This window comes from Adiantum capillus-veneris, chromosome 24 (genome assembly GCF_014529385.1).
Source record: "Adiantum capillus-veneris isolate H3 chromosome 24, ASM1452938v2, whole genome shotgun sequence".
NCBI classification, from domain to species: domain Eukaryota; kingdom Viridiplantae; phylum Streptophyta; class Polypodiopsida; order Polypodiales; family Pteridaceae; genus Adiantum; species Adiantum capillus-veneris.
Genome location: NC_140954.1, coordinates 94,715,498 through 94,732,411, shown reverse-complemented (window position 1 = coordinate 94,732,411; position 16,914 = coordinate 94,715,498).

Genomic DNA, 16,914 nt, shown 5'->3' with positions numbered 1-16,914 from the left:
TTTTTTTGGTGCCTCAATCAACACAATTTCCCATTAAACAATTGTACTGGTGAAAAGCTAAATCTCTGGGCTTGGGACACAAAAAAGACTCAAATAAAGTTGTAGTACTCTTGTATGTATGGTTATAACCATTGCAAGAAATAGTGTGTAAGTCATGGCCACACATTGAGCATGTACAATGACATGCAACTCCAAGTAGGCCAAAACACTTATTTCGCATGTGATTTATTGCTTCCCTTAAATATGTCATTTGCACATGCACAATGGAGCAACATGTAATTCTTTTACACCCAAAATATGGCTTCAGATACTCAAAACATTGTTGTTGAATTTGAACATATGGATAATCATCCTTGAACCTTTCAAATAGACCTACCTAAAAAACAACACAATGATTAAAGGTGGAAACCAGGTAGTCCAATCACAAGACCACAACAGTGCTACGAACCATAAGAAAACTTCTAGAAATCTCCCAAAAACAGCTAGAAACCTCCCATGAACTGCTAATAACCTTCAATTTGTGCTGAAAAACAAGAATCTACCTCTAGAAACCTCCCAAGCACTATTGATAATCATTGAATTACTACTTGAAACCACCTAATCAGATCTAGAAACTATATGTCACATTGCTATAAACCACCTTGCCATAGAACTACCAATCATCTACTCCATGAAACAAACCATATGGTCGTAGCTAGAAACCTATGAACGAGCAGTACAAACCTCCCAATAACTACTAGAAATCACCTCCTTAGTGCTAGAAACCAGAAACAAGTCAAGCACTACCAACACACGCTCGTACAAACCTGTCAAGGATTACTAGAAACACCTACTCAGTGCTAGAAACCCGGTAGTCCAATCACCAAAGCACAATAGTGCTAAAAACCTGACAAGAAAATCTAGAAACCTCTCTAGAAGTGCTAATAACCTTCCAAGCAGTGCTGGAAAACAAGACAAAACCTCCCAAGCACTATTGATAACCATTTGATTGCTACTTGAAACCACCTAGTCAAAGCTAGAAACCACATGTCACATAATTTGCTAGAAATCACCTTGTCATAGAACTACCAATCATATACTGAGTGCAATAAACCACATAGTTGTAGCTAGAACCTGTCAACAAGCATTACAAACCTCCAAATAACTACTAGAAAGACCTTACTTAATGCTAGAAACTAAAAACAAGTCAAGCATTACCAACAAACACTCATACAAACCTCTCAAGGATTACTGAGAAACACCTACTTAGTGCTAGAAACCCGGTAATCCAATCACCAAATCACAATAGTGCTAGAAACCTCCCGAGAACTGCTAGAAACCTGACAAGAAAAGCTAGAAACCTCTCGAGAACTGCTAATAACCTTCCAAGTAGTTGTGGAAAACTAGAATCAACCACTAGAAACCTCCACAGAACTATTGATAACCATTTAATTGCTACCTACAACCACCTAGTTAAAGCGAGAAACCATATGTCACATTGCTAGAAGCCACCTTGTCATAGAACTACCAATCATCTACTCAGTGCAACAAACCACATAGTCACAGCTAGAAATTGTCAACATGTAGTACAAACCTCTCAATAACTACTAGAAAGCCCCTACTTAGTGCTAGAAATAAGAAACAAGTCAAGCACTACCAACAAACACTCATACAAACCTATCAAGGAATACTGAGAAACACATACTCGGTGCTAGAAACCCGGTAGTCCAATCACCAAAGCACAACAGTGATACAAAGCACTAGAGAACTGCTAGAAACATGACAAGAAATACTAGAAACCTCCGAAGATTTGGTGATTGGAATCATTACTAGAAACATTACTAAAAAACATTATTAAGAAACATCTATTCAGTGTTAGAATACAAACCAATCAAATTGGAACAAAAGTGGTATACATTATAGTACTAAGAACTAATCTTGCACTTGTACAAATCCGCAAACATTGTTAGAAAGAAGTTGAGCCATGCTATATACAATTAAGCAGGGTATGAAAGCACCACAATAGTACATCAACACCATAGTGGTGTGCAAGATAGCTAGGACTATCGACATTAACAGTAACGTTATAAATTGTATTAAAAAGAGAGGGTAATCTTCTAAACCTGTGGTATGTCCAACACATGAGGAGGATGTTTGATGTAAGTGTTTCTTCCTAAAACATCTTTTTTGCACGGAGAGACCTTTGTTTCAACATTCCAGAAGTCACAAACAATGTCTTCCACCTCATGGGTAAGGGGGATTCTACTCTGCTGTCTTTGGCATGTTGCCGATGGCAATGAGCCATCGTCTTCTTCCATGTTTCAGCAGTCCAAAAGTCACAAACAATGTCTTTCACTTCATGGTTAAGGGGGATTCTACGCTGCTGTCTTCAGCTTGTTGCCAATGGCAACGAGCCATCCTCTTCTTCCAGCTTCATGCGATGTTCAGCTGAGTAGAAATTCCTCATATGGACTCCCAAAACTCTAAAAGCTCTTGTAATTTTTAGCTCCTTTGATTCAGAAGACTCATTTTTGTTCACTAGCATCATCATAGCTGATCGTTTCAAGAAAACCTCATCTGAGGATCTTTGTTGCTTCACAAATGTTAGGGTGTTTCAAATATTTGAGACAAGGGCTTCTTGAACATCTTACACCTCCCTTGAATCTGTAACGTCCTTCAAAGATGGATGTAGGAGGAGCTGATCAAACTTGTTTTTTGATTGTTGAGTTTAGGCCCCTCGTGCATGTAGCAAAACAATGTGCCGCTTCATTGAAAATCCGGAGTCTTTTTTGCTCACTGATATCATTGTTTTCTGTAGAACAAAGTGGTTCATTTAGTTTGGCCCTCTCTCATTGTTTTTGTTTACGCTCAACCTAGTATTGCCTTATGATGTCTAGTTCTTGTGATGCCTCTACACGAGATTCTTCAGATTGCATTGTACCAGCTCTGCACGCACTTCCAGATGGTTGGCAGCTATGAAAACACTTGTAGATGGTTGACAAAAGCTTCTTCAACACCAGCCTTCAGCTATGCAGACACTTGAAAATGGTTAGTAGCAGCTTCTTCATCACTTGCCTCCAGCAATGCACACACTCATACACACTTGCACATGAAGAGCACCACCTTCTTCAACACCTACCTCTAAAGAAATGAAGCTTTACTAAATCTGAAGGAGATGGAGCTACGTTCAAGCCTGACTATCTTATTATGCCCTGTCTCTAGCACGACGAAGCAAGAGAGGCATCTCTCTCTCACACTCTCACACACACACACACACACACACACACACACACACAGGAGAGGGAGATGAGCTCGTGCTCTATTGGCTCCAATCATTTTGTGGTTCACTACACACCCATAAATTTTTAAACCCATCTTTTCAAAAGAAAATGTCCTCCCAACAAATGAAGTTTTTCAATGGCTAAAAACCGTGTCTGGGAAATTGCTTTTCATTCCACCCTACCATGCATCCACCCATTTGCGCTCAGAGTTGGATCAATGGAGGGGCTAAGTTGAGTTTCTTTCACTGGACAAATATGATTCACAATATCATTACTTGCAGATTTTTGGAATCCGCTAGAAGGGTTCTACCATCTTTGGCTTGCCAAGAAGGGAAACAGGCTTCATTGAAACCACCAACAATAGCATGGTAGTTTTCTGTAGTCGGGTAGCAACAGCAAGAATGGTCGGTGCCAATTGCAAGAAGGTGTGCGGGAAGGGCCTGGTTTATCTTTGAGCAACAGCATCATCTATGACCAATTGAGTGGCAACGCTATCTTTGAGGGCTTTGATTGCTACACTGCCCTTTGCAGAATTGACGTCGTCTTCTGCACCAAGGATGAGAGCTGCATTTTTTGCACCCAACGTGGGAAGTAGCAGTAGCAGATTGGGGCATCTGCATTAGGACAAGCCGCCGCAAGGCGGGGTGTTTATGTTCAACATCAACAGCAGGGAAGGTAACATCTTCATCGTCATCATCAGCATCGTGAGGTATAGCAGCAGGCTGGTGCGACAATAGGCTTTTCCCAGAGGGTCGTCATGGTAGGTGCTCGTGCTGATCACGTCCAATTCTACTAAGGCCCATATCATCAACCCTGAGCCTTTGATACCATGTGAGAGCCCAAGAGGGCATCCAGATTCAAGAATGAAAGGAAACATTGTGTGTGAGAGATCGCATTGTGTGTGAGTGTGTGTTACACAAAGAAGCAGTAGGGAGGGGAGAGAAGGTAGGGAGATAAACACAAGAAGGGAGGCGGATTGGCAGTTACATTTATAGAATGATGTGTGTGGATACGAGGAGGTATTTGTGACTTTTGGGTTCTCAAGGCGTGACAGTTGGAGAATTTTATTTTATTCCATGAAGGAGCACTACAAGAGGGGATGTGTTACCACATACATGTGGTAGTGATGTGTGTGAACACTCTTAGGACCGTCCAAGTATCTTTTCCCTCCTTAGGAGGTTTTTTCCCCGTGCATTGTATATACGCTCATTATTCTAGGGCTATGTATCTTTTCATTGCACACTAAGTAACCCACTCTCTATTGTGTGCCTTGAGCTTCCTTCATCTTCTCCAAGCTGTGTGTGATTTCATGCAATCCTAATTCCAACGATTGGTATCAGAGCAGGTTGCGTCCTCAAAGGCTTAGTCACCAGCAGCTCCAACACATGCGTGCTCACTTTCTTCAATTTTTGTGAGATTTGGCCAGTGATTGCAGGTCAACAAAAAAATCCGGATTGCTTGAAGAGCACAATCTGCTCAGATTTTTTATTCGGGGTCATTTCAGCCTTGGTTTCCACTACATGCAATATTGTGTAGGCTATTTTGTCATTTTGTACAGAAATTTTGTCATGTCATTTTCTGCATATAGATCCCTTACGATCTTCTACGGTTTTCGCTATATAGCACGTGTTGTTCCCGCTTTCCTTCTCCTCTTTTTCGGTAGTTTTCACATCAAGTGCAACATTTACCATGGCTGACAACAACACAGATGTGTTCAAGATGTTATAGATCCCGAGGACAAATTGGATGGGGACACTTACCCTATGTGGACTTATATCATGTAACATGTTCTTGTGTCGAAGGACGTTTGGAACATTGTGTAGGGCATTGATGTACGTCCTGGTTCTGAGGATACAGGGGATGTTGAGGATGTTGTAGGTCTTGCTGCAAGGATTGATGTTGTTAGAGATGTTTTGCCTACGATTGAGCAAGCTCGTTGGGATGTAAAAGACGTGCATGCTCATGCATTGATTGTGTTTTCTGTGAAGCACACTATTACTCCCCACATCGTTCAACAAAATCTGCAAAATAGACTTGGGATACTCTATCTGGTCTTTATGCAAGTCGCAATGAGGCTAAAATTGCATTGCTGCGTAAAGAGCTAGAGTCAAAGATTATGCATGAGGAAGATGATATGACACTTTCCTTGCTAGTGTCAAGGATATCAATGAGCAACTTATTTGTGTAGGTGAAGTCATTCTAGCAGTTCCCTTGGGCAAAGTGTTCTTTATGCCTTGCCATATTCTTACCATACTTTTCCTAGTACTTGGAGACTTATGACCCATGGAAATCCCAAAGTTATCAAGTTTAATGTATTGTGTACATTCTTGTTGCAAGAGTCACTTTCCAAAAAAAAAGGACCAGACATCATGCAGTCGAACGGGCTTTTATTGTTGCTCAAAGAAAAGGTGGTAACAACAATGTAGCCACTTCTCATGGTTCTTTTGTGAGTGGTAGATCACATGTTCCAAATGCTTCTGCTAGCAGCCGTTCGTCTGGGAATTTTGGTGATAAGGGTAAAAGAAGATGTGTTGCCATTACTGTAAAGCTAATGATCACTTGATCAACCAGTGTCCTAAGTTGAAGGTCAAAGAGGCTAAGAAGAAAGAGGGTGGTTCTACTGCAAATGTTGGTTCCACAACAAATGTAACTATTGTTGAGTCTTCTGTGAAAGGAGATTGTGTTGCTAATGTTGATGCAGAATGGGCTTTTAGTGCAGAGTGTACCAATAATCTTGTGTCCATGATGCATGCATGTTAGTTGCTACAGATTCACATGTGTGGTATTTTGATGATGGTGCTACAAAGCACATTACCTCACATCATGATTTGTTCACCTTTCTAGAGTTTGTCCCTCATGGGAATTCAATTACTTGTGCCAACAATGCCTCTTATCCGGTTCAGGAAGTTGGAAAGATTGTGCTTACTGCTACAAATGGCAGTTCTTTCACACTTGTTGATGCACTTTATGTACTTGGGATCAAGACGAATCTTTTGTCAGTATCTGCACTTGCTAGACTTGGTCTTGTAGTCAAATTTGTGGATGACAAATACATAGTACATGAGCTCAATTTCGATGATGAGGCTGTTGCGTTCTGCATTTTATAACATGGGTTGTATAAGCTCACTTTGTATGACAAGTGTTGCAAAATTTTGCAAATGGGTAGAAGCATGTTAACGTGTCACTGAATATGTTATTCCGGACAGTGTTAGTGCTTGTGCTTGTTAGCATATACTGAAATGGACGGGCAAGTCCTTTGAATCTCAAATGTTCCATAAAAAATTTATTTTCCCTCCTCATGTACTTCTGTTTTCAGTTTTTACTGAAGACGACGTGGGGAGTCTCTCTCTCTCTCTCTCTCTCTCTCTCTCTCTCTCTCTCTCTCTCTCTCTCTCTCTCTCTCTCTCTCTGTGTGTGTGTGTGTGTGTGTGTGTGTGTGTGTGACTAGCAGGCGGTTGTTAGAAAATAGGACATAGCTAAATAGATAATTGAGTAGCTTACTTGATGGAGCGAGAGAAATTTTCACATACGAGAGATTATAGAGTAGAGAGACAGAGAGCACACACGATATATGTGGTTCACCCAATGTGGGCTATTCCACGAGAAAGCAGCCACTCGATGGCTTTAGTACTTCAATATAAGAAGTAGGTTACAAAGGGATTATACCCTTAATAGAGCTCTCGCCTTGCTTCACTCTCACCACCTCACACCCACCTTGTCCCATCAACTTCACACTCTAAAATGTGTACAGAAATGGCCTCCTTTTGTAGGCCAAAAGGACTGCCCTCTCTCATGAGAGACAGCCATGTGTAGCTGCCCTTGTGTAGATAAGTCCAAATCGGACCCTCCAATTTGCCCATGTGTGCCCGCCCTTGAGAAGGAAAATCCGCTTTTGAATTTGGCCACTGGACATTGAATTTGGCTACCGAACATCGACCATTGACTACCGGTTCACCAGTCAACCGGCCAAATGATCGATCGTTTTCTGACCACTTTTTGACCGCTATCCGGCCACAATATTCCGGCTTGAGACTGGCTGTGAAAATTTTGGTTTCCAGGGAGTGATTTAGTTTTCTGGCGAGTGATTTTCTTCACGCACGATGGCTTCTCCTCATAGTGGGGGCCTTACAAATGTGTGTTTTTAACACAAAAATTTACAAGGGGTAAATCAGGCTCCATACTTAACAATCTCCCACTTGGAGACTGATATCCAAACCAAACATGTGACTGCTTTCCATCCTGGCTTCTTATCATTGAATGCCAATTGAAGATGAGCAAAAGCTCAACTTCTCCTTGTTGACCATCTTTCTAAACATGTTTGCAGGATTTTCACTTGTATACACCTTTCCTAGCTTTAGCTATCCCTCTTCCAAAAGAGTGTGTATGAAGCGATATCCCACGTCAATGAGCTTTGTCCTTGAATGAAAGGCTAAGTTCTTTGCAAGATGGATAGCACTTTGGCTATCACTATACAAGACACAATTGTCTTATTTGAATCCAAGCTCTTCTAAGAATCTGTGAAGCCACAAAATCTCTTTGCTTGCCTTTGTCGTTGCTACATACTCTGCTTCCGTGTTAGAAAGTGAGACCACTTTCTACAGCTTTGAAGTCCAACTTATTGCTATTACTTCGAACGTAAAGACATAGACAGTAGTGCTCCTTTGAGTATCTTTGTCACCTACCATATCTGCATCAGTATACCCTTGAAGAAAAATATCAATTCCTCCAAAATACAAAGCCTTTGTTGTTGTCCCTTTTAGTTACCTAAGTATCCACTTCATAGCTTGCCAGTGCTCTTTACCTGGGTTGTCCATGAACTTACTTACAACTCCCACTGCATGTGCAATGTCTAGCCTTTTCCAGACCATAGCATACATAAGAGCACCTACCACTGCATCATATGGAACTTTAGACATATAGGCTATCTCCTCTTGTGTCTTTGGACACCTATCCTTTGGTTAGTTTAAAGTGACCAGCCAAAGGTGTAGAAACCGTTTTTTCATTAGGCATTGCAAACCTTTCTAGTACCTTCTTGATGTAATCCTCTTGAGCTAGATTTATTGTCTTCTTCGTCCTGTCCCTTGATATCTTCATACCAAGTATCCTCTTTGCAGCACATAAATCTTTTATCGAAAAAGATTTAGACTACTCTTCTTTTAGGTCTTTGATGTCCTACATGTTAGCACTTGCAATCAGCATGTCATCAACATACAACATTAGGATGATGAACTTCCCATCTCCCAAATTCTTTGTGTAGACGCAATGATCTGAGTTGCACCTTCTGAATCCTTATCCATTCTTCTTTGGATTCATGTTGCATAGCTTCCTCGCATGATTCCAGCCCTCCACAATTTGAGATCAAGAGATGGTTGAAGGAAGGAATAAACCTTTCTGAATGTCCACTTGCTCTTGTGGATCTTCGGGGAATACGTTGATGTTCCTCATTTGGTTGACGTTGTTGTATATTGTCATTGTTTGCACTACTTGAGTCTTCACCGTCCTCAAGCTCCATGTACTCATCACTTGTTTCTTTTGTTTGTTCTCTTTCTCAGTAATCTTTGTACATATTTTGTTCATTAAAAATTACATCCCTACTCCTAAAGATTTTACCATCTTCAAGACTCCATAGGCAATACCCAAAGTCACCTTCTCCATAGCCGCCGATGAAGAAATAGTTTTTGGACTTTGCATCTAGCTTTGACTTTAGGCTTCTATCTATGTGCATGAAAGCCTCACACTCAAACACTTTGAGAAATGAATAATTCACCGGTTTACCTGTCCACGCTTCCTCTGGAACTCCCCCATCCAATGCCGTTGAGCCATGATTGTTATGTTCATCCTTTCTAAAATCATTTTGTTGAGGTGTCCTTGGGGTTTTATTTTTCCTTTGAATGCCATTTTTATCACAGAAGCTTCAAAAGCTTGGCTGCAATATTCACCTCCATTGTCGGATATGAGGTATTTAACCTTCGTACCTACTTCATTCTCCACAAAGGCTTTCCACCTTTGAAATATGAAAAACAAATCGGATTTATTCTTCGTGACATAAACCCATGTTTTCCTAGTCGCATCGTCTATGAATGTTACATAATACAATGAGCCACGAAGTGATGGTGTACTTGCAGGACCCCAAACATCAGAATGAACCAACTCAAGTTTTTTATTTTTTCTTTCATTTTCTAAGTTTTGAAATTTTACCCTCTTTTGTTTACCATAAACAAAATCTTCAAAGAACTCTAAGGCCACTTCTTTCAAACCTGGTAGAAGCTTATTTGTTTGAAGGATTTCCATTCCTTTGGCACTCATATGCCCAAGTCGATAGTGCCACACCACACTGTTGACTTTTGTAGTTGTTGCACAAGCGGAAGATTGCGAGCTGACATTAGACAAGTAAAGTCTACCAACCTTTTCTCCTTTGGCATCCACCAAATATCCCTTTGAGATCTTCCACCATTTGTTTCCGAATGCAATGTTGTGACCTTCATCGTCCAATTGTTCTATAGAGATCAAATTCTTGTGAAGAGAAGGAACATGCCTAACATCTTTAAGCTTCCATTCATTTCCATTAACAGTTTTGACACAAAGTGTACCTTTGCCGACAATTTCACAAGCTTCATCATCTCCCAAGTATACATACCCAAAATTACCTTTGGTGTAATCTTGGAAATGTTTCTTGTGTGGGGTCGCATGGAATGAAGCCCCGAAATCTACTATCCAAGAATTAGACACATTGTCTAATGCGAGAATTAGAGCATCTTTCTCTACTTTACATGCCACATTGGCCTCCAATGTTGGCTTGTTGTCTAAAGAATCCGACTCCTTCTTCTTCTTGGACCAACAATCCTTCTTGACGTGGCCCTTCTTGCCGCAGTTCCAACATTCAAGAACTGACTTTGTGCGTGACATGCTCCACCTTGAGTGATCACAACCCTTTTGGTTTTTGAACCTCTCCTTAAGCCTTCCTCTTGTTTCCACTAATAGTGCAGCACTTGATGATTCACATGAGCTTCTCCTTTGCATTTCCTCGCTTAGGAGAACACCCACAACATCATCAAACTTAACGGTATTTGTGCCAGAGATAGAGTTACTTACAGCCATTACAAGGCTATCCCAACTATCAAATAGAGATGATAGTATAAGAAGAGCTCGCACTTCATCATCAAAATTAATTTTCATTGATCGAAGTAGACTTATCTTTATGTTAAAGTTATTTAGCTACTCTGTAACTGAACCATTCTCTGTCATCTTTAAATTAGCGCTTCATGAGAAATACCTTATTGAATGCCGATGGTTTCTCATAGAGGCTGTCAAGTGACTTCATCAAGTCCTCCGTGGTCTTCATTTCCAAAACATTGAAGGCCACCATTGACACCAAGCTTAACCGGATTGTTCCCAGTGCCTTTCCGTCAAGGACAATCCATGCTTCATCTGCCATCGTTGCGGACTTTATTACAAGACCGCCTAGTGGCAAATAGAGGTCCTTCTGGTAGAGATTGTCATAAAATATATCAAACTCATCATTTAATGTGGGAGAATAAATGGGAACAAGAGTTAGAATAAAGACATGTGCTTCTAGACCTGTCTCAACACGGGACCAAAAGGAGAGATGGTTGCATCTCAATAGGGGTCCAAAAGGAGATGGTCTATCAAAGAGCAATGTGCATAAGTGCTTCTAGACTTACCTCAGCAGGGGACCAAGAGGAGAGATGGTTACATCTCAATAGGGGTCCAAAATGAGGTAGTCTATCAAAGAGCAATGTGCAACTAATGAAGCTTAAAAGACCTTAGGGTTAGCATCATTAAAGACCTCCAATGGTTAGTGTTAAAATTCCTTTGACCTTAAGCAAGCTAGGACTAAGCTTGAGGTGGAAACCCAACCTAAACCTAAGCAAGCTAGGGTTGTGCTTGAGGTGGGAACCTTAAGCAATCTAGAGCTGTCCTTAAGGTGGAAACTCCACCTAAACTTAAGCAAGCTAGGGCTGTGCTGAGGTGGGAACTCGAGCTAAACTTAAGCGAGCTAAGGATGTGCTTGAGGTGGGAACCCCACTTAAGGTCCTTGTCATGCTTGATGACTAAGGTACTTGAGGTACTTGTCACATTTAATGAGGAAGTTGCTTGAGAATCTTCCTATGCATGGGGGGTAAGATGCTTGAGTCAAAAAGAGAACCTACACACTTAATGAGGAAGTTGCTTTAGAAACTTCCTATGCATAAAAATCTCAAAGTTATAGGAATTCTAAAAGAGCACATAGGACACGTGTCAAACTCTCACTAAGCTTAACCACATGGTGTGCTTGAATGCTATTGGTTGGGCTAAAGAGGGGTCCAATGAGCTTCTACTTCCATCTAACAAATATCTAGATATTTTCAAACTCTCTCTCTCTCTAAGGGGTAAGGAGGACAATTGTCAAAAGACTACCCATGTGCTTGACTGCATGCGGTATGTGATTGGCTAAGTAGAGAGGGGTCCAATGAGCTTGCAACATGAACAAATTTTGCCCAAAGCAAGGAAAGGGGATGCTAGGGGGGTATACTCCACACACAACTCATTTGGAAGGCCATTCTCACTTGGTGAAAGTTGAGGAACACCACCTCCTTCTCCAAGCTAGTGAGAGTGAAAGCCTACACCAACACTCTTGGCTATCGAATGCAAATCCAACCAAGAGTGATGCTTCAATGCGTAAGCTTGCCATCTTCTCCATCTCCATTACTATGCTATTATGTATGCTAGCAAGAAGAGTAATGATAAGTGAGGAACTATTTCTTTCTCCTATGGAATGTTTCTTCTTCCTCTTCCCTATCCTCATTCCCCGCTAGCTCTCTCCACCTTCGAAGGTGTTTGAGGCCTTGGGATTGAGGCTTGGGATAGTTAATGCTTTCTTCAAGTTTATGTTATGTTTGTGATGCATGAGGCTTTCCATCTTCATTGCATCACCTAAGTCACAAGGAACACAAAGATTGTATTGTACCAAGTCTCTCTTGATGGGAGAAACTATAATACAAATTCCTATTGGAGGGGGGACCGGCTCCATATGAATCCGGTCCTCAACTATTTTCATGTTCTCTAAACTCTCTCTCTTGCAAAATTATTGTTCATGCCAAGTTAACTAGGTACCATGTTTATGTTGCTACCATCAATTAAGTTCACCCGCTATGCTCACAAAGTAATCTCTCAAAAGTGCTTCACCTAATTTTCTAATTTCACTACTCTCAAAGTTCATAGACCATTTCCAAAACACTGGTATCAGAGAATTAGGTTTTTCTTTTCTTGCTTAAGAAGAGAGGTCCTTAAGTAGCCTATTAATGGTTGCTTTTGTTAATTATATTAGGGTAAGTGGGACTGGGATCTATTATCGATTTTGTTGAGCCTACTATGTGGGATATGGTGCACACCTCGAGAGCTTTGGTCTTAATAATGGAGTCTTTTTAGACTTGCCTACAGCTTTACCATTATTGAGCCATAAGAAGTCCAAAAGGAGCTATCCCTCGGAAACTTCGCTATGTTAAACTCACTCCACTACTCTCTATAACTAACCAATTCAAGCCGTGGGTGTAGATACTTAAGTGCCTATTTTCAAAGGCTAAGAGGAGTAGCAACTAGGGTTTTGAATTGCCAAAGCATACACTAAGTAAACACATAAGTTCAAATAACATGGCTGACAATAACCAAGAGAGTAGAATGAACATTGATAACTTTGATTTTGCACATGAAGGTGCTAATGATGATGCCCCCATGTTTGTTAATTATCTTGTTACTAGGTTGCAACAAGCTATGGGCAACCCCTCTTTGCAAGCCGAAGTTACTCAACAACTTCGTGCTTATGGGATTTCCATTCCTCTCAAAGAGGAGAGAGAGCTTAGGAGGCCTCTTGGTGAGACCCTCAAAAGAAGACTCTCTCCCATACGAGAGAAGGAATCCAAAGAACGAGAAAGCAATGACTCCCTAAGTTCCTCAAAAGATGTGGCTCCATGAAGATGGCGGTCTAGACGATCGCCAACTCCTCCCAAGAGGAAATGGTTATGACTTACCAGCCGGTGAGGGCTTGTCTTTGCATGATATTTTTCCCGTCTCAAGTGCGGCTCATAGCCCTTTTGCATATTTTGTTGTGCATTCTTTGTTTGGCTTGTAGCTTATAGCTTATCCTATAAACATACGACAAGTGGTTTGTACGGCGCTCTCTCATAGAGATGCAGCCAAACAACATCAGTCATAGCTTGAACCACCTACTTGTATGTGGTTGTGACTGTATTAGATGGATGTAATTATGGCACGTTGCCCATGAATGAAGCTCGTTAGATTAAATCATTGCAAGCATTCAATAGCTTGTTACGTCCTTGACAGAGTAGCTCAATTTATGATGAAAGAATAAACAATGATGAGGTGGAATTGATTCCACCATAGTAGTATGTCATGCATGCAAAGTAGAGAAATAAAGCGATAAGACCTTGGCTAGAATGACAGTCTCAATAGAGGGAGCCAATACTGTAAGTGCCATGCACAATGTGGACTGGATACATCACAATTCAATGTTATCCTACATAAAATGTGAACTTATATCCCTATAGTGCCAATCTCCAAAACCTGTGTGCCAGTGCTTCTGATCCCACGTCAATGGGAAATACCCCAGCACGGGTTAGAAACCTTGATTTTCATTAAATCTGTCAAAGCACTTTGCTTTGCATAGCAGGTAATCCTTTCCAAATGTAAGGTTTAAACATAGAAAAACAAGAAAAACTTGAAATTGTCTGACCTTGTTACCCTGGTGTGGCCAATTGTCAGGGAAATTCTCTTTTTGAGAGTAATTTTCAACTTGATGTTGTTGACTCTGCTAGAATCTCGCTTATAGCCATATATTCTGTCAGAATGAGAGTTGTCGTTGACGAGCGCAAAGCGCGACACGGACCTCGATAGCTTTAAAAATGTTGGGAGCCGATGCACGCCACAAGCCGGTCACGGTGAAGCGAACAGGGGGCACCACCTAGCTTTGAGCGGCTAGGACGCAGACAACGGTGATTAGAGATATCACAAACTACACACACCGAAAGAGAGAGAGAGAGAGAGAGAGAGAGAGAGAGAGAGAGAGAGAGAGAGGTGATGAAAACCCTCGGGGGGTGAGGGAGAACTATTTCCTTGCAATATTTACAGCAACCTTATTTCCGACGAGGTGGCAATATGGTGATAGAGAGATAGAGGGAGAGATAGTGAGCCTACTAGTGCGTTCTCTAGAGATGACTCACCAACGCAAAAACTTTGCTAACATGAGTGTGTGTGTGTGTCGACCATTGGAGTCGAGATGTAGACATAGCTTCTTTACATAGTGCAAGTTCCCAAAGAAAGTCGCTACACTAAACCCCTCTCTCGTAATGCAAATGTTGCCAATCCCTCCCACCAAAATACTACCAAGTGCTGACCTCTTGATGGAATTGCCCCTGATAGTGACCTCTCAGTGCCTTTTTATAGATGCTGACTGCTTTAGATTAGGGTAATCTGATTAGATTAGGGATTCTAATCAGGGGAGACAAAGCAAAGCGGTGGGCCCTGGGTGGTTGACCCTTGCTTTGTCTTGGGAAATATTATAAAGGAAAACTCCTAGGTGGGCCTTTGTGGCCATCACCTAGAGAGAGGTGATAATTTACAAATTGGGATTTTTTACAAGATTTGGTTTAAAACTAGGAAAAATGACGACAACCTATGGATTTTACTGAAGAGGGCGTCGTGGATGCGATGTCGGTGAACGGCGGCCTTAGCTGGTGTGTCGATGTAGCGCATTCGTCATGTTCGAGGTTGGCCGGGGCATGCCTTCGGCGTCTTTTCTTGTTTTAGTGTTGGCGGCGCGCGACTTGGCTGTCTTCTTTTCTTTGGCGTCGATGTCCTTCGTGTTTATTTATTTATTTATTTTTAGTGTGTGTGTATATGCGTGCGTGTTGTTTGATTGTGTGGGTGTGCATGCCGTGTACTTGTGTATGTATGTGAGTGTGTGTAGATGTGTGTGTATATATGTGAGTGCCTAAATACGTGCCGAATGTGTGTGTGTGTGTGTATGGCTTGAGTTGTGTGTATCGTGTCGAGCGAGTGTGTGTGAGTGTGTAAGCGGAAGAATGCGTGTGTGGGAACGAGGGAATATAAGTTATTTACATATATATATGTATATATTTATTTGTTTGTTTTCTTTTTTCGGTTGCCTGCTTTCTGCAGAGAACGGGAGGACCATAATGGGAGATGGTGTGAGTGTGTGTGTGTGTGTGTGTGAGGGGGAATGGCGAGGGTCTGAGAGAGGGTGTGTGTTGTGTGTGTGTGTGTAGTTAGAGAGAGATAGAGAGCGCTCCTGTTCTGATGCACGCCTTCGAGCCTAGAGAGAGAGAGAGAGAGAGAGAGAGAAGCCCTATATAAAGTGCGGCCTGCGGGCTGAACCGAGAGAGAGAGAGAGAGAGAGAGAGAGAGAGAGAGCTTGGGCCAGTCTTCGACCCACAGAGAGCGAGGGAAGGGGGGGTAAGGTCAACGAGCAGCAGGCCAGGGAGAGATTGAAGGGGTGAGGGGTGTGTGGGTGAGAGTGTAAGGGAGAAAATATTGTTATGCGCCCGCATGGGCCGTCTCCACAGATGGTGAGAGAGAGAGATAGTGAAGAAGAGAGAGAGAGAGAGAGAGAGAGAGAGAGAGAGAGAGAGAGAATGACGGGGGCCCGCCGGTGGGAAGAAAACCAGAGGGAGAGAGAGGGAGGGGAGAGTGAGGTCGAGGGAGTGTGGACAAGAGGGGAGAGGGAGAGGGTGATATGGAGGCCCACCGGGCAGGGGTATGGACGAGCGAGGATGGGTGAGAGAGAGAGAGAGAGAGAGAGAGAGAGAGAGAGAGAGAGAGAGAGAGAGAGAGAGAGAGAGAGAGAGAGAGAGAGAGAATAATTATAATGAAAGAGGGAGAGAGAAAATTTGTAAAAGCGTGGCATCCCGCTAGTGGAAAATTAAAAAAAAAACAATGGCAGCTTGTTTTATGCGCCCATTGGGCGAGGCGATGCAGAAGCAGGATAAGAGAGAGAGAGAGCTTGTTGGTGGAGCGGAGCAGGAGAGAGAGATGCTTTTGTCTTATGGTGATAATGGAGAGAGGTTTGGCCAAATTGGTGGCGGACCGCCGGTGGTTAAGCATAGAGGGGTGGTGAATGTTAAAAAACTCTCTTTTTTTATCGTTTCTCTTGGTAATGCACTCTCCCCTTCTTGGGGTTTGGTTCTCACGGCCGAGGTTTTGAAAACCAACCGTCATTAGCCCTCCTCTTTCGGCTAGAGGCATTCATGCTTATAGCCCTACCTCTGATTCTTTAGTTGCTTATGAATTCTCCCATCTGCTTCCATCAACTTATAGCTGCCGTTGTCATAACGCCTTTTGACAATGAATGGTCCTTCCCATCTGGGTTGAAATTTGTTGTCCTTCCTGGTGTCAAATCTGTTGTCGTATTTCAACATGCCTTTTTCCAGGACCTTTTCCTTAAGCCCTTGATTGAAGGTGAGCCGACGTTGCTCTGCTTGTGTTGCATAGTGATTGATTGCATCTTCCCTATCTACTTGGAACCTTTCCAGATCCAGGATGTGGTTGCGGATATTGACAATTGGGCGCTGCAATTGGCTAGCCATGACTCGTAAGCTGGCTATCTGTTCCTTAATAGGTA